The sequence below is a fragment of the Fukomys damarensis genome, unplaced genomic scaffold (assembly GCF_012274545.1).
Source record: "Fukomys damarensis isolate Sample0158 unplaced genomic scaffold, DMR_v1.0_HiC HiC_scaffold_1, whole genome shotgun sequence".
Lineage (NCBI taxonomy): Eukaryota > Metazoa > Chordata > Mammalia > Rodentia > Bathyergidae > Fukomys > Fukomys damarensis.
The window spans coordinates 8,539,620-8,563,945 of NW_022900913.1; the positions used below are offsets into that span (position 1 = coordinate 8,539,620).

General features: G+C 39.9%; 1 protein-coding gene across 1 annotated transcript in view; it reads right to left on the reverse strand.

Moving 5' to 3' along the window:
- Positions 1-24,320, reverse strand: part of LOC104847976 (catenin delta-2) — a 475,688-nt gene extending 451,368 nt beyond the window's left edge. Inside the window, exon 1 of the mRNA XM_033760074.1 lies at positions 24,289-24,320. The gene's annotated coding sequence lies outside the window, so the exon portion shown is untranslated. The remainder of the gene's footprint in view (positions 1-24,288) is intronic.
- Between the last annotated feature and the right edge of the window lie 6 nt (positions 24,321-24,326).

Below are 24,326 nucleotides of genomic sequence, written 5' to 3' on the forward strand. Positions count from 1 at the left end.
AGATTACTGACATTTAGAAATGGGAGGAAAGGAGCTAAAGGTGTAGGGAAGGTGTGATACGTAGGGGAAGAACAAAAAGGGAAAAGAAAAAAATGTGAGAGAATGAAAAGATGAAAATAAAGTGTTTGTAGATGGGGAGGGGAGGAGGGGGTGAAGGGAGGGCAGAGGTAAGGGGAAAAAAATGAGAATCAAGACTTGCCATGTAAAGGTACATGATCCCAACAATGAATGTAACTGTACTGTATCCCTAAATGTACCAATAAACTCAATAAAAAAAAAAATACTCCCATATCACATTGTTGTGAGAAACATTTTATAATCTCTATGCTGCACAAAATCACAACTCCCGGATCAAATGTCACAGAGCCAGTAAATTGTAACGTTTAACTCAGGAAATCAGCACCCCAGTCTAACAGCCAGGCATCAATTTTCAGAAGAAAACATAACCCAGAAACCTATTTAAGTTAGATATGCAAGGATATGTATGTAGCAGTAATCAATTTGCTCTTTCAACAATTATAAAATCAAAACAAAACAAAAAACCCTACAAATTATCTAATCCCAAATTGTTGTGCAAAAGTGGAAAACAAATACAATTCTTGGCTTCACATAATATTCATGGCTATATCCTTTCATATATATGCACAGCTTAAAAATAATCTCCCTGTACAACTGCAAAGACTTCATTCCTTTAGCAACAAAGGTTTCCAAACTATTAAGTCGTTCTAGTAAAAACCTTCATTCCTCCAAGTTTCTACCTCTACATGCAGAGTAGCTATTAGACTATTGTTGAATTCAGTTCCTCTGCTTAGAAATTATCTCTGTTACTCCACAGCCTCAATTTCTGCTCACTAACCCCTAATTCCCCCTGGGTTTGTACAAGGGCACTGCGTTGTAAGGCTGTTTCTCTACAACTCCGTAACTCGAACCCCAAATCCTCACACTCAGAGAAAGAAAAACTTTTAACTTCTGAAATTAGCAACTGAAGTGTGTCGAAGGTGTCTATCCACAGTGCACACTCTGAAGCCCTAACGTCACACATGGTAACATCTGTACGTACAGCCTCTGAAAGAATTATGTGTAATGCTATGAATTAGAATATGAATACAATGTCACATTATGTGTAACCCCTGATGATGTGTTTCCTGGTGGCCAGATATCGTCCTTCTAAGGAGAAGAAGAAACATCAGGAACCACTCCCTCTCTCCCCCACCCCCTCTCCTTGCTCTTCCCAGCCTTCAAAATTGAGAAATAAATGTCACTTGGAGCCACCTAGTGCATAGTATTTTGCTGTAGCAGCCTGTGCAGAGATATTACCAGGGATCCTGGACAGACTAAATTGTACTACAAAGATTTTGACCACATGCAATTTCCAACCTATGAACACTGATAAGAAAGTTATCAAGCTTGCTACATCCAAATATGTGGGTTTGCGATCAGGTTTGTGTTTTTCTCTTAAACAAAATTCTGATTTTCTTTAGATTGAAATAAATGTACAAAACTTATTTTCTTCACCCAAAATAACAGCAATACTTTCGGTATTATTTCTAGATAAATCAAAAACACTCATCGTGTAGGTTTTGTAGGTTTTGCTTATACATCAAGATAAGGCAGTAGACAGAGTCATGAAAAACACAGAAGAAAAGAGATGAATTGGTTGCACGGATTGCTTCTGACTGTCTTGATCATGAAGCAAAAGTGTCCAGCATTTACCTGCTAAGAAACTTAGGAAGATGTAGACTCAACAAAAGAATGTAAACAGCAATAACCAAATATGCAATAACAAAGGCAAGTTCTTTCTTCCAAGCTTTAAATGTAACCTCTTCTAAATTGGTTTGATAAACATAAAACCCGTACTCATTGCGTCCACACAGTCTCCCAAGGAACATTCTTCATAAGAAATTAAATAGACAAAATTGTGAAGAAAGTATATAAATTCTCCATTTTTATGATATCAATATCACTGAGTAAGGTTATTTAATGACTCTCGTGTAAATGATATTCAACCTGGTATCATTCATACAAATGAAGTAGAAGAAAACATACGTTTCTTACCCCATCTTTTAAGAGAATAGATAGACTATGTCATGCTATGATGATAGACATGGATACTTATGTTTAGATATAAAAATTTCCCCAAAGGACTCATGTGTTTGGAAGGTGATTAGGTCACAAGGATGCTATATTCCCTGGTGGGTTACCACACTGATGAGTTCATAATTGACAATTCTGAACGGAAGTAAGAAGTGGTGAGAAGTGACAGGTCACAGGAGGGTGACCTGAAAGGGTGAATTCTTTTCCCCAGCTCCTTTTTTCTCCCTCTGCTCCCAGGCAGCCATGATATGAGCAGCTGTCCTCTGCCAGGCCCTTTCACCAGGCCACTGCTGTCTTGGCGCCTGCCAACAATAGACAACCCACTAAAACTGTTAAGTGAAAATAAGTCTCTCTTCTTCAAGCTGCAGATTCTGGGTATTTTGTCTCAGCGGTAAGATAATTGACTAATACAAAACATGGCACTAAAAGTAGGGTAACTGCTGTGGCTCTATCTGACCATGTGGTTTAGAAGACTTTGGAACTGGTTTGTGAGAGTTATTTGGAAAAGTTTGAAGAAACTTCTACTGGCTACAGAAAAGCTACAATGCCGTAAGCCACACTTGGTAAGTGACACTGGTCAGGGCTCAGAAAACCAGAAGAGTGACAGGAACACAGACACTAAAGGCCAGGATCATGAGGTTTCCACTGGAAACAAGGACTCTGTTGGAAACTGGACTACAGCACAAGTGTATTTCATTATGGTAAATAGTTTTTCTATGGTTCGCCCATGTCCTGTGATTTAGTGTGAAGTTGAAATTACAGGTGGCAGACTAACTGAGCTGACAGAGTAAACTTCAAAGTGGCTCAGTGTTCAGGCTGTGGCATGAGTACTGCGGGCTGTTTTTCACCAGATCTACAGTGAGAGTTAGGAGAAGAAAAGCAGACATGGATGATCTGAAAAGTTCCCAGCTTGGTCCAGAAAGAAGCACCTGAAAAGTTGGGGTACAGAATAGCACAGATGCTAGAAAAGGTCACCCTTCCAGAGAAGCCATGTACTTTACATCAGGCATCTCAATAACGAGTCACACACCACCTTTCGCAGGCTCAAAGGTAAAAAACTGTACAGCTTTCACTGAAAAGACAGCCCATAGCATGCCTGTTTAAGAAGGTCCACCCAGGGAATTGGTTCCATGGGTTTCATTTCACTGTTCTCACCTGTCAAGGCACCCAGTAGTCATTACAGCCATGGTCCAGAGGGGCCAGGCTACTGCCCGAGGTCCAGCAGACTCTGGTGCATTTACACAGTGCTGGTTTTTCAGGCTTGCAGAATGCAAGAGTTATGGAGCTGGGAGGCTTCCACCCAGATTTTACAGGAAGGCTCATGAGGCCAGACTGTGTCCCTGTGAGGGCAGAGTGCAGCTCTGACAGAGAAATCAAAGGTGCTTAGCAACAAACAACTATAATATACACATTTCTATCAGCTGTTTTCCGTCTGCTTTATTTTCATCTACTGTTTTTTTCTAACTTTTTGGGACGAACACTTAGCTCATCAATTATGAGCTGTTCTTCTTTTCCAATATATGCATTAAGTACTATGTATTAAATGGCTCTTCATGTACTTAGCAACAACTAAGGTAGTTGGCAACCACTATAATGTGCACATTTGTAAAAATTGCTTTTTATCTGCTTTCTTTTATTTTCATTTACAGTCTTTTATTTCTAAGTTTTTGAGATAAATGCTGTTCTTCTTGTATAATATATGCATTAAATACTATATGTTAAATGGCTCTTCATGCCGCACACTGGCTACTATTTGCTATTTAAAGGACATTCAGTTAACAGATTTCAAAATATATTATTATAAGTTAAATTGAATTTTAAATAAACTTTTAAATTATCATCATATTAAGCATACAAGAAACAAATTTAGTTCATAAAAGCATTTTTGAAAGATGAAATAAGTTTTAAATTGTCAGTAATACTAATATTTGGAGATATTCTCTGTTTATCTACTTTTAGGAATCTTTTCTTTCATATTACTGTCCAATCTGCACCTGGAAAAATAGTAGTTGGAAAAAAAAGCACTTTCAACAATGATCATTACCATCACAATCACCATTACCAGATTCTATTTAGGGATCTCACTTATCTTTGAAGGAAAGAAAGAGAAGTATCAGGTATCAGATTTTGGTATCGTAAAGGACTAATACTTTATTTCATTTGAGAAGAAGTGCTAAAGTACCCTAGAAGAAAAGTACAATTTTAAATTGTAAACAAAATTCCATAAATCTATATATAACATCAAATAACAACTAAAAGTATTTAAGCACCAAAGAACAACATGCAACATTATGAAATTTTTCTTATGGCAGAACTAAGTAAATGAATCCTGTATATAAAAGAACACGCAGAAGACAAGTATCTTCTGTCTAAATGTCCTTTCACAAGATCTATGGAGTAGGATTGCTTTGTACATGTAGACAGACCCAAAAGAACAAAATTTTCAAGGAATCAGAAACAACTCAAAACTGTAATTATCTTATCAGAGTTGTTCATTCTACATTTGAACAATTACAGCAATATGGATTAGCAAAGATGTATGTACAGTATGTACTTTAAGACTCTGAGAATTGCATGTTTTCCTTGGTTTGGTCCCTAAAGGATTTCTTCTCTCTCTTCTTTGCTCTTTCTCCAGTGTGTTATTTCTTCTAAAAGTCTGCGAGCTCATCTCTGGGATGAGCTCCCTAGAGAAAGGCCAAGCAAGGAAGGCAGAAGAGCCCAAGACACAGACGGTGTCTGTACTTCAGTACACAACACATCTCCGGGACAGATCGATGTTGACAGCAAGCAGGAGAAGCGAGTTCTGTTCTATAACCCAGATCTCAAGCTGAGCACCATCGCATCAAAAATCTCCTCCAAAGCTGGTACAGCTACAAAAGTGACTAGAAGTTGTTTCGAGAATTCTGAGCTGAAGTTTGCAGCTAAGAGTCACTGATCCTGGTGCCTACGCCCTTGGAGATGATTCCACTTGAGCCCTCGCTGCTCTGCGCATGTGAGCTGTTGCCCAAGGCACAGATCCACTCCTGCCCAGTCGCAAATCTGCCTACTCCATATTTCCTCAGCCACCAACAGAGAAGAGCAGCCGCGGGGAGAGGGAGAAGGAAGCACGCGGGCACAAACACTCCCCCTTCCACAAGGTGCAGAGGAGACGCCCCCCACCCCCGGGGGAGTTTCACCGCTAATCTGGATGTCTCGAATTAATAACATTTTTCGTCTCTGTCTTCGCAATGACACGAGCAGCTTTTTCCAGGGCTCTCCGGAGGCCTGCTCTCGGATCGCCTCTGCCAGCTCCAGCCGGCCCACATGGCACAGCCGCCTGTGGGGCAGCCCGCAGTTGCCATGGCGACAGGGCCCGAACGGAAGAGGAGGGCTAGAAGGGTGCCAGGCTGCAGGGCCACCACCCCAAGGGCCTGGGCGGGGGGCACAGAGTGAGGAGACGGAGACGTGCAACAGTGGCGAGGGTCCGGCTATGATACACGGTTTGTACCACAGCAAAACAAAACTCAGCCCTTTGGGCTCATTCAAAAGCATATATACACATATGCTAAATATATACAGAGAGGGGGCGTATATATGTGTATGCGGAACATACATCCATACATATTTGGTCTTTCTTAATAACTGGGAATAGCATTTTCTGAAAACAGCAAGATGACTTTGGAGCATCATGCTAATTCATACGAGCACTTTATCACAACATAAATTCCCCGACATGCTTCACATAATCCTACTGTGTGCCGTTAATGAGGTTCTGACCGTCATTATGTGTACTTTTATTCAAAAATCTAAGTTTCTATTCAATGCCCAGGAATTCTAAAATTTCTCTAAAACTGAGCTACACCCACAGCCCCATTTATTTTGTTTGTTTGTTTGTTTTGAAATAGGGTCTCACTAGGTTACCTAAGCTGGGCTTCACCTTGGGATCCTCCTGCACCCAACTTCCATGACTGGGATTACAGGCAATGTGCTACTGTGCCTGGTAAGTATAATTGTTTCAGAATACTGAAGCCTTCCGATTCTCAAAGATTGAACTATTTTTTAACAGTGGGGTGAGGACCGTTCCCCAGTATCCCCGTTTGCTTTATCCTCGGGCCACATGGCAAGATTGGGCCCCTCTTCCCCTTGAAAGCCAAGCACAGCTACCCAGACCTCTCCTCTGGAAGAGACGTGATTCTGTGATATTTCACTCATTTTTCCACTTTATTTTCCTATCTCAACAGTAACGGAAGACTTACAGGACAGAAGATCCGCCGGCCTGGATCCCAGAGTGTCTGGGATTGGCCAAACACCCATCCTCACCTCCTGACAACCCATTCTGAAAACATAACAGACTTTTTTATTTCAAACCACTGAAATCAGGACCTTCTTATTGCTATGGCTTCGGTTTAGATGTCCCCCCCACCAAAAGCCTCATGGGAAAGAGGTGAGCTATTTTGGAAGTGGCTAAATCTGGAGTGTGTGCTGCTAGGATTAAGGGTGTGTGAGTACTAAAACACTACACAAGAATGATTGCTTGGGCACTGCCCTAATCCCAGTCGTCTAAATAAAATCAAAGGGGCAGAAAGATGCTGTTAAGGTCTCTTGTTGCTTCTGCTGTCTTCCACAGCCGTGAACTGTTGCCCCTCTGCCACCCTGCCTCAGAGCCAGCCAATTGTGGACTGAAACCTCTTTGAACTATAAGCCAAATAAAACTTCTCCCCTTTTAACTGTGGGTGTCGGTACCGCGTGTCAGGGAAAAGTACCTAAAACACTTTTATTAAAGCAGCACAACTTAGCTTAGCTTATCCTAACTGATATGCACCCTCCTTCTTCAGTTATAAAATACTTTCCTCTTCATTAATGTCTTAATTTATACTAGAAATCCAGAAAATTATGACAGCTTCTCTCCTCAAAGTTTACAAAATGAGCACATGATTACAGTAACAAGCAATACAAAAAATATTCCATGGTACATGGAAAGGAATCTGTAAGACTTCATATTGGGATGAAGTTAAGATCGCAAAGTTGGTCAGAAGAAAGGGGCATTTAGGTTATAGATACTGAAGGACAGGTGAACCAAGAAGGTTTTTTGTCATAAGTAAGATATAGAGGCCTCTGACTTGGGGTGAGGCTCAAGAACTATAGTTACCATTATCATTTCAATTACTGCTAGCAGTGGAATTAAAGATGGAGATTCCAAATTACGTAGTGCTCCAGGGACAGGTCAAACATTTTAGATTTCAGAAAAAATAAAATAAGATTTTAGTATAAGTGCATCTCATGCAGTAGTAGGACATACTTATACTGAAAAAAATGTATTATTTATTTGTCCAGAAATTCAAAATTGTTAAAATTACTTTAGTCTTCCTGTATTTTATTTGCTAAATCTAGCAACTCTGATCATGTGTACTTCCTAAAGAGCACAGATTGTGAAAAGGGACAGCTGGGTAAGGATTAGAAGTTTCTCTTTGAATATTAATAAAATGAATAATCACACAAAGACTAATCACACTTTTTGTTTCCTAAATACAAGGATAAATCATTCCTACTCATTTAATGAAATAATTTCAAAACAAATGTTACAAATGCCCTTTGCCTGTAAGACCCACAGTCTAAGAAAATAGCTTGAGAAAATGTGTAACTTTGGAATTATCTATTTTTTAATGTCCCAAATGATCATCAAGTAAGATAATTAGTGGGGTTCTATTTTTTAACTCCTTTCAAAATACCGTTTTAGTATTCTTCCTCCCCTGGCCTTAACCAGAAATCTATGGTAAAAATAACAGAAATATTTTATGCTGGTTTATTATTTTAAAACTACCAAATTGATTTGAATAACAACTGTCAAATATTAGGACACAGGCCAAGCCTATTAAAATAAAACCAAATGTCCTTTCCTTCTCAAAAACTTTGAGCAGGCAGGTAACAACTTTCAGTGTCCAAAATTACATTTAGAAAAGAAATAACCTGTACTTTGAAGGACTCAACTTTCCTTACCCTGACTGTTGTATGTTAACAATGCACATTTGTTACAATTGATGAATCAGTATTGATGCATTATTATGAACAGAAGTCCACAGTTAATTCAGATTTACTTAATTTTTCCCAAAAGTCCCTTTATGGTTCTAAGACCCACCCAGGATCTGATACTACTGTTAGTCATCCTAGCTCCACGGACTCCTCTTGGCTGTGAGAGTTTCTCTGTGAGGGTTGCTCACCCTAACAGCTTTTAGAAGCATTGATCACTGTTTTCCACAAGATCAGAAAGAAGCTGTGGGCCTTCAGAGGAAGCCATGGAGAGGAAAGCCATCACCAACACACCACATCAAAGAAATAAAGTTAATTTTTTTTTGATAACTTTTAGGAACTGCTTCCTCATAGTCTTGGACACTAAATTAGAATTTAATTCCCCTATATTAATAAAGCAGTCTGTTGGTATCCACAGGGTGCTGGCTGAAGACCCCTTATGGTACACAGACGCTCAGTCCCTTACAGGAAATGGTGCAAGATTGGCACATGATCTGTGCACATCCTACTGTACCTCTCGCCATCCTAGACAAGTTACATACCTAACACGATGTAAACACTTTCTGACACGTAGTTAAATGGTACTGTTTAAGGGGTAATGACACAAGAAAAGTCTGCTCTCGCAAGGCAGGTGGTGGCACCACTGAGTTAAATGCCGGGCCCCCAACGCAATTTTTGTATGTGTTTTTGATTCAGGGTTGGTTGAATCTGGGAGTCTGGAACTTGCAGAAACAAAGGACCACAAACAATGCCAATATAGCCAATTTCTACAAGATTCATTGCAGAAATGAAGAGTTTCCTATATGAACTGCACTTTAAAGTACAAAACACCCAAAAAATATTGACACTTGGAAGTGAGTCTCATGAAAAATAGTATTACATTGGTCCTTTAATTAAAATCCTGCATAATTAAAAGTGAACATTACAGTTACCGCTGGGCTAAAAAATCCAGGAAACACAGAATTATTGTGAAAAAGAAGAAGAGTTGCTTGTGGCTGAGGGAATGCCTGCAACCTAGTCCCCAAGGCCAAATAGCAGCCCCAAGTTCTTTAAGTGGCTTGGGGACTTAATTCTTTCTGACCATGCCAACTTTAATCCAATCAATGGTTTCCCCCATGACCTAAGAGTTGGCACATCTCCCTTAGCACTTGAAAACACAAAAGAATTCAAGGCTCTTATATGTGAAGCCTCCAAATGCAAAATTTCAGGGGGTGGGGGAAACAAATGCATTATTTTTCAATTATTAAATAGTTCATCTATGAAGAAGAGTGAAAACCATTATGTGGAAGTTGCCATTTTTGTAGATCAAAGATGGTTGCTTACCAGGAATTTCACATAGTCCTATCTAATGTTATTAACAGCACAGTGGCAATGGAGCCTTGGTAATGTATTTTTCAAATTCTCAAAATGACTCTTAAATAGAAACTTTTAAAATATGTGCTACTGTTGGCAAGTGAGGATACCACTTCCCTCCTTTTATAAGACACAAAGGCAAAGACTTAAATAATTAATATATAAAATATCAACAAGGCATTTGAAAATGGTGAAGAGGACAGAATACCTCCTTCCACCAAACCCTGCGGTAATCAGCTTCTAGGAGCAAACACCAAAGGCACAAACTCAGCTACCAACCTCCAAACTGCTCTCCCAAGACTGGACAGTCAGTCATTCTAATACTTGGGTAGTAGATGGACTCAAAGGCTAACAACACTCAAATAAATAGCCAATACATTGCAGCAAAGGAGAAATAATTTAATCTATAATATTATTTCTGTGGATAACCACAATTTAAAAGTCAAAGTGGCACCACCATAAAATACACTTGTTAGGTTTTAGGGACCTCTCCCTCTCAGTGTGCAAGTTTTATGTTACAAAGAAATTTTAAGGAAAGCATAACAATTTAAGTGACACAATGTATTCTGTAACGGTGGACATATTAATGTTTATAAAAGCAAGTACTGTATTTTCAATTAATACTAACTGAGTTATAGACATTTTGTATATGGGATGAAATAATAGTAAACATGAAATTACTAAAATTTACTCCTTCTCTGGCAGTACTGAGGATTGAATTCAGGGCCTCCCGCATGCGAGGCAGGAACTCTGCCACTGAGCTACACCCCTAGGGTAGAATTCCACTCCTGATGTCACACAATTAAGTTCTAACATTGTATTGTGGTCCACTTTTTAAAAAACTATCCAAAACAAGTCAATGTTCATTCTTTATAGAAAAGTATCACAATGCTTTCAAGATATATCATTCAAGGTCTTAACTCCAAGTTATCCAATTTGGATAATTGTGTGGAAGTTTAAAATAACTTTGTTTTACTTTATGACATCCCAAATCATAGAATCAATTATATATAACGCTTATTATATCTTCATCTTAAGAAAATAAACATACTTTTGATAATTACATATGCTAGTTACTCCCAATTTTGCCATTTTTCACATATACTTTCTCTTATGACACTGAAAATACTCTTGTATACCAATATTTCCCTGTGTTTCACAGTCCACTACTTTTCTTTAACAGGATGGTTGTGGTTCCATAAAAACATATTTGTTCCAAAAATAGCTCAGTAATCCTCCCACAGCAAGCTACCTGGATATCTGAACTCCACTTATTATGAAATATTCTGCCTTTGCAAAACAATCTGCTAGATTTGAGGTTGCCAGGAAGCACATGGCAACTAACTTTGCTGGCCAAAGCACTCCACGGGATCTGCACGTGGAAGCACAAAGAGCCCTTGCCCACTTGTCATCATATTAATCCCTCATATGCGTTCACTGATGGATTACCTGTCTCCTACCTTGTCTTCTCTTTTCAATATATATTGATGAGATGATTCGATGGTGATCATATGTTAAAAGATGTATTTCCCATAAGGCATTGCCCTAGACACTAAGCATGCCCCGATGCTCACGAGTCCTCACTGGTACTATATCAGTGTACGATCTAGTTTACTGCCATCTTAACAACCAACCCTCAAGGATGTTGCATTCTAACAGAGACTCATGAAAACAACTTTGTAAACCAGTAAATGAATGGGTTCATTTCCAGTGGGCACATATGTTATAACAGGGACAAAGCAGGCCCGCATGGTAAGGAGAGACTAAAACACAGCCAAAGTACCCAGAACTTAATAAACCAAAGAGATAAAGATGGGAGATGCGGTAAAGCATTGTTTTGAGTCACCATCTATATTTCATAAATCAAACCAAAACATTCAAAGTTAACTGAAGAACAGTTGACAACAGCTCAAAGAATGACTCCTATTATCCACAGGAAATTTTCATTCATTTAGGGAGTGATTCAGTATCAAAGTCTCAAACTCTTCCATAGAGACTGGCCTTCCTTCCCCCTGGGAGACCACGTCAGCACTATCCTGGGATGTCTGGTATGGACTACATCCCCTCCCATACCCTGAATTCTTACCACGAAGCTCTAACTGTCAGCAAGAGAGTATTCAAAAATAGGGCCTCTCGGGGCAATGAGGAATAGGTAAGGTCATTACATGAGAAAGACAAAGAGAGACTCCGGAAAGACCACGGGGATAAAGCTAGAAGGCAACCATCTGTGAGCCAGGAGGAGAGGCCTTCCAGAAACCACACCTGAAAGCTGATCTTAGACGCTGTGCCCTCTAGAACTGGAAGAAATAAGTATCTGCTATTTAAACCACCCACTCTATAGTAGTTTGTTATGAGAGCCTAATCTACAAAGAGTCTTGTAGTTTAGATCCAAATGTCTCCCAACACACTCCTGTGTGGAAGGTGACTGAATCATGGGCGCTCTACTCAGCAGTGGGTTTATCCGTTCATGAGTATATTCATCAAAAGCGCCGTTAGGAGGTGGACCCTGGCTGGAGATGGGTCACCAAAGACACACATTCTTCTCTCTGACTCCTCCCTTCTCTGCTTCCTGTTGCCATGGGCTGAGCACCTTTTTACTCCACCAAGCCAATCTGCCATCTGTTTCTGCGTTGGAGACAGCGGATCATGCACTAAAACTGTGAACCAGAAGAATTTTCTCCTAAATTGTAGGTACTGCACATTTTGTCCAAGGAACGAGAAAGACGCTAAGTCTTTTACAGTGTGCTGATCTAGCGGAGCCCTTAAAAGCCCAGTTGCGTTCAAATGCCACTGGATATGGTTTCCCAAAATTCTGTGATTTAGCAACACATAGTATGTTCTTGAGTCTGGAATTGGGCAGTACTGATGGGCTTCAGTATGGGACTCTGTAACCTCCACAGATCTCCAGGGCACCATGGTGTTCTGTAGCTAAAATCCCTTACGATCTTCTGGTGATTCCTAACTCACGGATTCTTCTATCACAATGAAACTCTCTATAGTGTCACAAGTCCGCACACCGCGATACCTGATACCTTGTGTATTTTCTAACCCAGTACACTTCTGCGGCTTCCCTTCTTGATATGAGGATGACAGGTTCTTCCACATTCTAATAGTTTCACTGTAAAATGCCAAGTAGCACAAGCACAGGCCAGTGCACACTTAGTGTCTTTTCCAAGGCTTCCTAGTGGATGTAGAAGAAGCTCTCCATTTGCCAAAGGACCAGTGTTCTCTGTGTTCAAAGATGCATCAGCGATTAACATATAGGTAACAATGTTGCGTTTATAGGAGAACTCTTCAACAGAAAACACCAGAATCATTTCCACGGTAAAAGAGCAGGTACTTAACATAAATCATGGTTATAGACATTAAGAAATAGTATTTCCCCTCAACATCCATCGAAAAATTTGCTCTAAACACTAAGAAGGAGAAAGAAAGAAAATGGGCAACAAATACAACTGTGCAGGGATAAAAGTTATTCAGATAAACTGAAAATAACTCTCAGGGATAGCAACCTCGTCGGGCCAGCCCTGGAAATCTCAAAGGCCCACCTAATCTGGTCCCACCCACTCTTAATCAGCTAAAATGACAAACAAGTGTAAGGAAGGAACAGCATGTGATTTACAAGCAGAAAAATACCACCTAAGGGTGTTCTGTGCATTGGAGAACACGACAAAACCTACTGCTCCAAATATCCAGCATGTTGCTTCAAAAGTGCTCATCCTCACTTGCAAGAAATAAAATATAAGACAGCACATGTGAAGGCTGACATGCTATAAAACATAAAGGAGTAACTGCTTACATTTCCTCCCACACTCCGCTCAGCCCAAGACAGTGCTTTCTCAGCTCTGTCCCCTGCACACCCACTTAAACTTTCGCCTTACCCACCACGCTGTAGATAAATCTGAGCCTCATGAAAATGCAGCTTGTCAGACCAGGAGGAAGCCTCATGAACTCATTATACTGTAAGCATCAAGTATGTTAAGAAGGAAAAATCTGAAGTTCTACTGGCAATTACTACATTTTAGGGGAACTGGCATATACAGAAAGGAAGGATTTCAAAAATGTGAAGGGAAATAAACTTGGAAAGCCACCTGATTTTGAAATCAGAGTCTGCAAAGGACAGGCATAGCAACTCTTCAAGTAGAAGAAAGAGCTAAGCTATTCAAAAGGGCGTAGATCACCTGGTTTTGGAGGCGTGTCCCTAGAGCATTTGTTTGCTGCTCCTTACAACTTCTCAGTTTCTGAAAACTTACATTCTGTGCCATTCATCAACTGAATAGATAAATCAATGAAAAATGCAGCAGCCCATCATACAAAGAATTCTGTTGCTATTCTAGACTAAGCTATCTGCTCCTTCCTGCTGCTTCAAATTCCTACAGATTTTACCAAGTATTAGGAAACCTCTGCACGCAGCTCAGCGCCCACGGGGACATATTCAGACTCCTGTGTACATAGGAAAAATGTTCAGGGTTGGCACCTGAGTGTGGATTTCCACCAGATGTCCATGTTCCTTTCTCCTGCTTTTCTCGTGGATCCACAAGTACAAGCTGAGAGCGCTCTTTCTGTCTCCTCAACTGCACAAACAAGAAAGGTTATGTCATAGTTTCTCCTACGATCCTGAGCAGCAGAAAGAGAACAGATTTACAGGGATCGAGAAAGGACCACATCTTAAGTTGCTATAAAAAGCAAGCAAAGCCTTGATTAATATCTCTTCTCACAAGCTTGCTAAGTAGCACACCCAGTGGGGAATTTTAACTTTCCTTTTCTATTTCATTTCAAAGACGGGAGAGCATGAAAGAAATCCACTTTTTGTAACTTACACACGATCTCTGCCTAGTGACAAGCTACAGCTGGAGCGGTAAGAATTCTCTGCAATTTTGTTCAAGTATTTAAGGAAATATGCTCAAAAAAAATGGAAGCCAACTCTGGTTCACGCTTCTAAAATTGTTCTGATAAAGCCGCATAGGCGCCAGACTCGGCAGCCCACCAGGAGAGAAAGTAATATTCCACAGACAGGTCTTCAGACTCTGCTCTTGAACAAAAGGACTTCGTGCTACCCGCTTCTTCAAGTTGCAAACATGTGTGCAAGAAGATATCCATCCAGGGAAACTTCCTGAGCCAGTGTGGTAGAGGTTACATTCCCTGAAGTGGACGGGGAAATAACAAATGCCTTCCACCTATGGTAAAGGAGAAGGGTCCCTTCAGAGAGTGCCCAGCAGGATGGGAGGCAGTCGCACCTTCACAACCACTGGGAAAGTGGGCATTTTATGTCTGTGTCAGTCATGCACTTCAGAGATCTAGTTCGGAGGCAAGCAAATCCTTGACTCCTACTCATTTAAAAACAAAAATCCTTTGACCTACACAAAGATCCAATGAAGATAGTTTATACTTCACTGTTTATTACTGTGCTTCACATAGCACTACACATGAATGACAAAATTACATTCATAAAAACTCCTGGAGTTTTGATCTGAATGAGCCAGTAACAAAATAAGCAAAGATTCAAGGCCACAAGAAAAACAATGCCAACTGCAATTTGGATCTCTGAACTTGGAAACCTCATCCAGTGTTTCTTTCATCCAGCGTTCACTCCAGAGGATCCAGCAACCAGGACCCAAAACAAACCCAAAGCAAACAACAAACAATGAACCATCGTTGTGATCACACACACACACACACACAAATCACAAAATAATTAGCACAATTCATCGTTCACTCCAGAGGATCCAGCAACCAGGACCCAAAACAAACCCAAAGCAAACAACAAACAATGAACCATCGTTGTGATCACACACACACACACACACACACAAATCACAAAATAATTAACGGACCATTTACTATGTCCCAGTTACTATCCTAGATTTGAAGAGCAATCATAAAAAAAAAGCATAACCAATACGTGCATGGTCCTCTGTGACAAAGGGAAAAGGTACACTTCCCTGAGTATGGGATAGAATACGGAAAATCACATACTTATTTGCCTAAGATCAATATCTTAACTGACTCTTCCTGGTGAACACGGATTCATGCAGTCAGGCACTAATGGAGAACACACAAGAAAGTGTGTAAGTTCACAATTTATAGACAGCGGCCACCTGTGAGCACAGACGGTCACAAACACTTGGCTTTCACACAGAGCTCCTAAGTTTGTATTCGTGCTAAAGTATTCTTTATGTGTGAAAAGCAAAGGCTAGAACTACAGGAAATGACCTGGTATCTTTATTATTTCACAGTAAAAACAGCTAGTTGACTTAAGGTTTCATTAGGAAGATGCCAAGAGCTCTGCTATTAATCTTTTCATTTGCTATCACAGTCTGAACACTCAAGAATTTTGCCCCTGTATCAACAGTGACATTCAGCAGTAATCCACCCACTTGCTAAAACACGGTAAACTCAGGGCATTAACTCAGTAAGTCAGACTATATTCTCAAGCTGCCCCTTCTACTAATTGCTCCATTGCCTATTTACCGTGGAGACATACAAAAACTCAGTGTGCAATAAAATGTTTTCTTAAAGGATAACCCCTCCAGGAAAAATAAGTAGATAAATTTAACATCAAGCTCTAGAACCATGCTCACAAAAAAGAATTAATAAAATCAGGCACATCACATTAAAGACATGACAAAGAGTGAAGTAACTGCTACCGACAAAAAATATAAATCAACAGGCGTAACTAGCTCAAATAAGAAATGTGTGTTAGGATAGGAAAAGATAATTCACAGAAGACTTAAGAATACATCTAACCAGTGTGACATGTAACCTTAGCACCATCCAAACAGAAGTAAGTTAAATCACCATGAAACACAATTTTCCTCACATAACTAGAAGGATTTCTAAAAATTACAATACTCGTGTTCTGAAAATCATGAGAAAACTGGCAAATCCATGCCTTGCTAAGAGAGAATAAGTCACAGACCTTCTCTGGAAATACTTGTAAATGTATCAATGGCCCTGAAGGTGGCGTCCTAGGAAGTAATCTGCAGCAAAAGCATGACGAAGAGAACTGAGCTACAGGATCATAATCACAGTGCCAATCGGATGCCAAAAAAATCGAAATGTCATCAACCTATAAAAACAGAGTTACTTCAGTAAATGATGTTGGGAAGGACACTAAAAATGAATACTGAAAAAAGGCAAAGCTGTCTTGCATATGAAGAGGTAACAAAACAGAATACGAGCCTTCTTCGAAATTTAAAAGTGACCATGCGATATCATTTCTGCCAGTTAGGGTCATTTCTGAGACTTGAGGCCATGTACAGACTTTAGCTTTTCACTTTTAGGTTTCCAAAATTTTAATGAGCACACAATATTTTTTAAATAAAAAATTAATAAAACATTATTTGAAAAGAAGAAAGCCACTTTACTAATAGTCTCAAGGAGATACGATCTTCTAAAACCTACTCAGTACAACTCCAACTTTAAACAGAAAAAACAGAATTGCCACAGACTGAGTTTTGCATGATAAAACTAAGACTGAACCTTAATTTTAAGTCACATATTCAGCTAAAAAAACAAGCCTTATTCCCTCACAAGTGTATGATATTCTTTTCAAAACTGAGAAGGCATGATTCTTCTGTGTAGTGGTGTGCTATGTTTTAAACAATAATATATCTAGTGGGAAATGCTATTTATATGAACTATATCACTTGAAACCCTACCATAAAAATTGTGATTTTGCATTGGTGTGGGTATGTGGGTGGATATGTGTGTTGGTTATCCTATTAAGCATAGTTTGGGGCCTTAATTTTCTTTCTAGACTCAGCTATCAAGAATACTGCCCATATAGGTAACTGTTCTCTGAAATACAACTCATACCTACCTACATATTTCTTTACTTAACTGTAGTACAATATATCAAAGTACCAACTATGGACTTCACACTATTCTTCTTCTTACCCGCAAGCAATCCCAGCAACCCGATCTACACATTACCATCCCTGGATACACACACTGCCACGTTACTGCCCCTAACCTAGCTAAAGGTGACAGGGTTTGTGCTGCTCCTGACATTTTCTTTACCCACTCTCCCAAAGACTCTAAGAGCCATGCTCTGTACCAGGGAGGGCCGTGTTAACAAAGACAGACAAGATGGTAGCTCTTTTATATTTGGACAACGTGCTTCACCGCCAAGAAGTTCCTTCCTTTAAATTAAATAATCCTGTACAGCTGAAGGTCATGGCTGCTATGTCACTCTGACATTTGAAAGTCCAAATAAAATATTTGATAGAGAATAACATTTGTTTTATAAGTGGGCATTTTTAGGTTGAGTAGTCATGCTCAGAGTTAAATAAAATATAACACCCATTTGGAAATGGGTGTTTTCTTCTTTTTTCTTCTTTCTTAACTTTGTCCATGATTGGTCCTATTAATAGTAAGACATTAACACCAGCCAAACTCTAATGAGCTGCACCGAGGTAGAATACGCTACAGATAACAGCCAGCCTAGATCTTCACTTTTCTATGGCTTGGGAAGTCAAATTCTGACACTGTCCTTTACAAGCTCAATTCTCACCACTTACACAGTCATCCAATTATTGCCAGTTGGAAACTAACATGAAGAGTAGGAAAGAAACACTCAGAGGGAGTGATTTTAAAGAAAGCTTTAAAATAAATCAGTTGAATTTCATGGATCATCCTCACTGCAAATCATCCAGGGCATGAGACACTCCCCCTGATAATTCCTGTTACAGTGTCAAAATCCATGAAATATTTAGAGCCCAACTACTAAGTGAAGTACGGTGAAAGCTACTGTATCCAGAATCCTATCCACCAAAGTTCAGTATAAACCATGTCAAGGGGGAACACATCTTCCTTATTTCTGATACTTCCTTCCAGGTAAAGGGAACTTAATTAATGAAACACTTCTGGCTTCTCTCCAACCCTTCATTGTTTTCTCCTCTAAAGACTAAAGGAGCAGCCTCCCTTGATCCTTCCTTCTTCCTCTGGAGAGCTCCACGCCTGCACAGAGCAAAGCCTCCACTATCTCAGAAGCAGCTCTGTCCCTGAGAGAAGGGAGGAACGGAGGGAGGAAGCAAGGCCAAGGACTTGGAGTGCTGTTCAGCTCCCACGAAGAACAACGCCTACCAATGCTGACCATTCCTTTATCTTTCTTTACCTTTTAATTTTCCAATTTGCCCACAACCTAAAGGAAAGGGGACTTTGATAATCACTCAGCTCCTTAAAGGTATCAGCAATCCACATCTGCATATTTTATAATTTTCGAAGTAAATATAAACAGTTCTGAGATTTATATTTTGGTACCAACAGAAGAGAAAAGATATTATGATACACACTATAAGATTACTGGAGGTTTCTAAACCAAAAGAATGAATTATATGCAACATGCACAAAAAAAAATTTAACTAATATAATTTTTTAACCTATAATATAATTTTTTAGCCTTGTGTAGTTAGGCCAGCTTTTTGCCACGGAGCTACATCTCCCACTCTACAACTCTTTAATCAAATTTCTAATGACAGTTGTGAAAATCAGATCGATTAAACTCCCAAAAAATTGTGCATGAGAAGATTCTGGCCTTGCCTATGTAAGATAAATGTATTTACTAATTTCAATGATACAATTATCTGTTCCCCATGGTCTAAGGCTATACACTAACCATTCCTCTTAGTAAGTGGCATGGTTGCATCATTCAAAACTTGTAGAAATTCTTGGTCCTTGTATTTAACTAAATATAGTAGTTTAGCTCAGCTGGGTTCTTTGACCCAAATAATCGAAATATCTTTTATAATATTGTGCATCTTAGTCTAGTACCATAATCGGCAGTTCCCACAAAACAAACACATTTGAATATACACAACTACATATATTATCAAAATGTTTTCTTGACTGAGGGTAAACTGGTCCTCTCTTCCACAGCACATATCCTATGATGAATTCTACGCCACAGCAAATATGATTATCCTAAATTTAACAGGCTGAAGATCACAGGTCACATCCAGTTCCTCTGGGTTTGAGGATGCCAAAGGAGCTGGACATCTTCAAAACTAAAGAAGCCCCACCCTGTGGACCCTCAGTGTACATCCTAAGAGTGAAGGGACCACTTATTTTCAAAAACCTACCAATGCACACATTTGGTATTATTTTCATGCACTTCCTTTTAATGCAGGGGGTAGATAACAATTTTGCTGCCTAAGTATCTTTTTCTATTTCATAATAATAAGGTGGATTTCATACTCTGTGGTTCTAAACTGAGCAAATGTTTACTATTTGACCTCACAGTTTATTAAACTATCTATTATATTATTGGTACAACATCAGACTTTGTACAAAATCGGATCTCAATGAGTTAACTAAAGAATATAGAAGTTGTGTAATTTCTATTAGATTTAAATCTACTTCAATAATGATGCTAGGAATATAATTTATCTCTCTTCTAATTAAATTATCATATATTTCTATATAGAAAGGAAGAGGATGTATCAGAGTAAAAAACTGGCATTTTTATAGAAGAAAGGACTCAATAAAACAATATCACAAAAGGACAGGGAGGCAGTACATCTTAACATTCTTAGGGAGAGTGGTAAACTGGTAACACAGACATGAAACATAATTATCCCAATAGGTAGAAATATATGTCTTATGTTTACATAAATGTTAACAAAATATGAAACACCTATTCATGCACTGATTTTGTCCTCAGGACAATATTTTGAGATGTTCTGTCTTACGGCACCTATTTGATGCCTGAAGAAACTGAGTTAATGTTCAAAGATTCCATAAATGTTCAAGGATACACAGATAAGAAAAGACAGAGTTGAGATGCAGTCAAAGTTTTCTCTCTGCATCTCCATACACACAGGAAGCGGAATGCAAAATAGTATAATTATTTTTTGATAATTATCATTTGAGATCAGAAATAGAGTTCAAAACAAAAAGATGAACTGTGCCTTTCCATGTATGTATTTATGCTTATATGAACTATTGTAATATGTTAGACTATAGAATGTACAGGAACATAATATAATAAAATTATCATTTTTTCAACTATTAGGGAACACAGGTGAATATTGTCTAAGACGTAAATCTTCTAGAAAGCATTGTAGAACTTATTTATTATTTCTGATTTATCAAAAACTAATTGAAACAGAGTATAACTTCAGCATCCTAATATAGCTAAGATATTTCCTACAAATAAATTAAACATGATACAGAGCTTGAAATTGCATTTAACTGCTACGCGATCAAAAGATAAACAACTGCAAGCATTATCAGTACACATCTTTGTTGTGAATCTTAACGTTTAATAAACTAAAGATTCAGTATGATAAAGTATTTCTGTGAGTGTCCTGTGTTGGAGGTACTACTGTCTGTGGATATAATTGGATTCATTAAACCTCACCAGGAAGATTATTAATCAATAGGCTGCACTGGCAGACAATGTGATAGAAACTATTCATCTATGACATGTTTAATACTTTACAGTAATGTTAAAAGCTGTTGCTTTGGCATATAATGAGATAAACTTGAAGCTACCAACCAACAAGTATCATGAACTTGAACTGCTGCACTCAAATTAACTTTTGAAATACAAGAATGTACCATACCTCGCAAGTACCTTAGCCCTGACACCACATGTTAATAGTTCAGATCTAAAAAGTCTCACGTACTGAGAGGTGGAGCTGCTGGAAAATGATTAGATCCTAGGGGCACTGTACTCACTGGTGGATATACATCGGTGATGACATTTCTGTTGAGAGGTGGAACCTGGTTGGAGGGCGTGGGTCACTGGAGATGGGACGTGGGAGGCTGTGTTCTTTATCGGGGGTCTTTGCTTCTCTCTGGCTGCTTTCTGGCTGCCATGAATTGAACAGGTCTCCTGCACCAGGCCCTTCCCCCAGACATTTCTGCCTTGGAGCCAGCCGACCATGGACTGAATCCACTGAAATCATGAGTCAAAGAAACCTCTTTTCATTTTAGGTATCAGGTATTTTGTCCCAATGACAGGAAAGCTAAGAGAACACCTTTGGAATATGGATGATAAACATCATCATGGAAGTCAATGGCACTGGTCATGGCATTGGAGTACAAGTACTTCTATGTGAGAGCTTTTAAAAATAAAAACAACGCTGAGGGAAGTGTTCCTGACATCATCAAATCCCTTTGGAAGAAGTGGAAATAATGCTCGCAAACAAAAAACAACAAAAAGGAATATTTCTATCTACTGTGAATAATCATAGAAGGAGCAACTTTGAGAAGTTCAAAATATAACAGTTTCTAGTTTCATTCAATCATCAGCTTGTTACAATGAACTATACGGATCCACAGTGATATACATGCCCTTACAAACACATTAGAATAATTTATGTCAGATGTAACTGCAATGCTGTCTTACATTGAGACAACCTGATGAAACTAGTCCACAAAACTCTTGAACAGTTTCACATAAATACCTACCATACAAAAGAAAACTTCAATGCAGCACAACAGAAAATGGCAAATTCACCAACATTTTCAGGAAAGGCACTACACACGCAATTATGTGCCAAAAGTGATATTACATTTGAGAACTAGTTCATTTTTAATTTTAGATGCCACTATGAAAGTGATGTTATCCTGAGAAATTCCTTAGCAAAACTATAAGTTGCATTTTTTGAGCCAATAGTATTTGCATTTCATTATTTTTTCCCCAAAGACTCATTTCACTGGGAGAAAAAAATTGGCTTCGACGCTATTGTGAAAGATGTGATGTGGAGAGAAATACTGTCCATTGATAGTGCACGACTTTTATTACAAACAGTGAAAACATTAGCAACATTTATAATCACTGCGCTATACAACTACACTAACACACACTAAATTAAATAGCTCTGCTCTACAAAACTATGACAATTTTATCAAAGCAACAACTTCATGTGCTCACTACAATTGCCGTTCAGTCAGGTCCTGTCATTTCCAGCCCACAGTAATAACATAAAGCCATACATGCAATACATGTGCATTTTCTCAGCTGTTCTCTGGATACACACACAGGCCCAATGTGATAACAACTCATGCTTTAAGAATCATACTTAAAATGGAGAGAGCAGAATCAAAAGGGGAGAAGAACGGGAAAAATGCATGTCTACTTTATCTTACGCTTCTTCTTGGAAAACAATGTGAGGGGCAAAGTAGTGTGTCCAGAGAGAACTCAGAAAGTTCTCTGAATGAGAATAAGCTGAAACAGAAGCAATACTGGTAAAACTAATCAGTGTTCGACTAACTTGAACCACGCAGGCCCGCTAGTCTTTCCGCACCAGTGACTTGTTATTAGTTTAATTACAGGGTTCCCAAATTTCAACAGCTCTCTCGGAACATAATCATCTTCATTCAAGCCCTGAGACCCTGTAACCCCCAGAGAAGTAAGCCCAGATCACTTAACATTTTTCCCAGCCACATTAACAATGCTTCCTGCATGTAGCAGAGACAGGTTAAGGAAAGAGATCTCAGACGGTCTAAGGCAGCTGGTCCATTTGCCAGTATCTGCCATCCTCCTCAGATCGAACCCCCAAATCACTCACAGGTACATCTCCACGATGCAGTATGAACCAAATCAAGAACTAGTCTGGCTCGGAAGCCCCGTAATTTATGCAGCTGAAAGCCCACCAGCAGATGTACTGAACCCTCCTTAGCAGAAGAATGTACAATGAGGTAACTCAAGGGTTGTTTTAGGACCTCCCCATTTTCATGGAAGTCATTGCCGGAAAAATCCGAGCACCGTCAATACTGGTCACGTAGTTCCTAAAAGTGCAGGTCTACGCCGATCGGGCCTGATGCTCGGATTATAACATATCTCTTTTGTAAGCCAACACATTTGCCTGAGGACCATTAGGCAGACACCTTCCTAACACCTTTCAGAGCTAAAGCAAATCAGATCGATGCAAGTGAGTTGAGCACCTTGCAACCACAATCTGCCTTTTATTTTCTAATCTCCCACTCCCTTCGTTACCCCTGTATACACAGTAAACACAACTTCGGGCTTTTTAGAAGTAACTGCTCTTTTGTAAGAAGCACACAGACACACACACACCCCAAAATTCCTAAGTCTGTGTTTTCTCTACCACCCAGACCAAGGAGGCTGCACCACCTCTCTGGCGACTTAATTCCGAGCGTAGTGGCTCAAACATGCTGAGTAGCAATCGATAAAAACACATTACACACCAGAAGAAGAGGAAGGTCGGGGTGGGGGGTGGAGGAAAGCTGCTTTGCTTTCAGCCATTAATTACGAACCACCCAAATATCGCCTCGCATCTCCCATGCATGCACGGCTTTCCAAACCTGGCTTTCAGGCGGCGCTTCCCAGAGCCTCGCTATCTATTGTCAGGACGCAGAAGCCCCAGAAAATTGTGAATCGCGCTGAAAATGCGTCCTCGAAAACTGCTAAAAATAGACCCAAGGGTCTCGCGGCTGCCGAGCAGCGGGAGACTGAAGACTCGGCCACGGACGTAGAGGACTTAAGTCTCTCGGTTTTGTTCTAGCCAAACATCGTAATGACATTGAACATAAGGGCAAAAGACTGGAGGGAAGCGCTCCCCGCCCCCACGCCGTCCTCTCCGGGTACTGGGGACGTCACGGATGCACCGGGTGTGTTTTCCAGGGTGGCGGGGAGCGGTATTATTGTGGGTGCTGCCCTACATACGCCTCTTCCGAGGAGAAGGTGGCGGGGAGGGGAGCACGCAGAGAAGCCGCTCGGTAACCGCTCCAGGCAAGGCTCTAACCCGGGACCCCATTCCGGGCTCCGCCGTCTCCGGAGCGGGTCCCGGCGGCGCGGAGAAGGAGGAGGATGAGGAGGGAGAGGGAGCAGGAGGGCGACGCCGAGCCCGGCCCAGGACTCACCGAGAGGCACGGCGCCCGACTGCTTCCTGGCGAACATG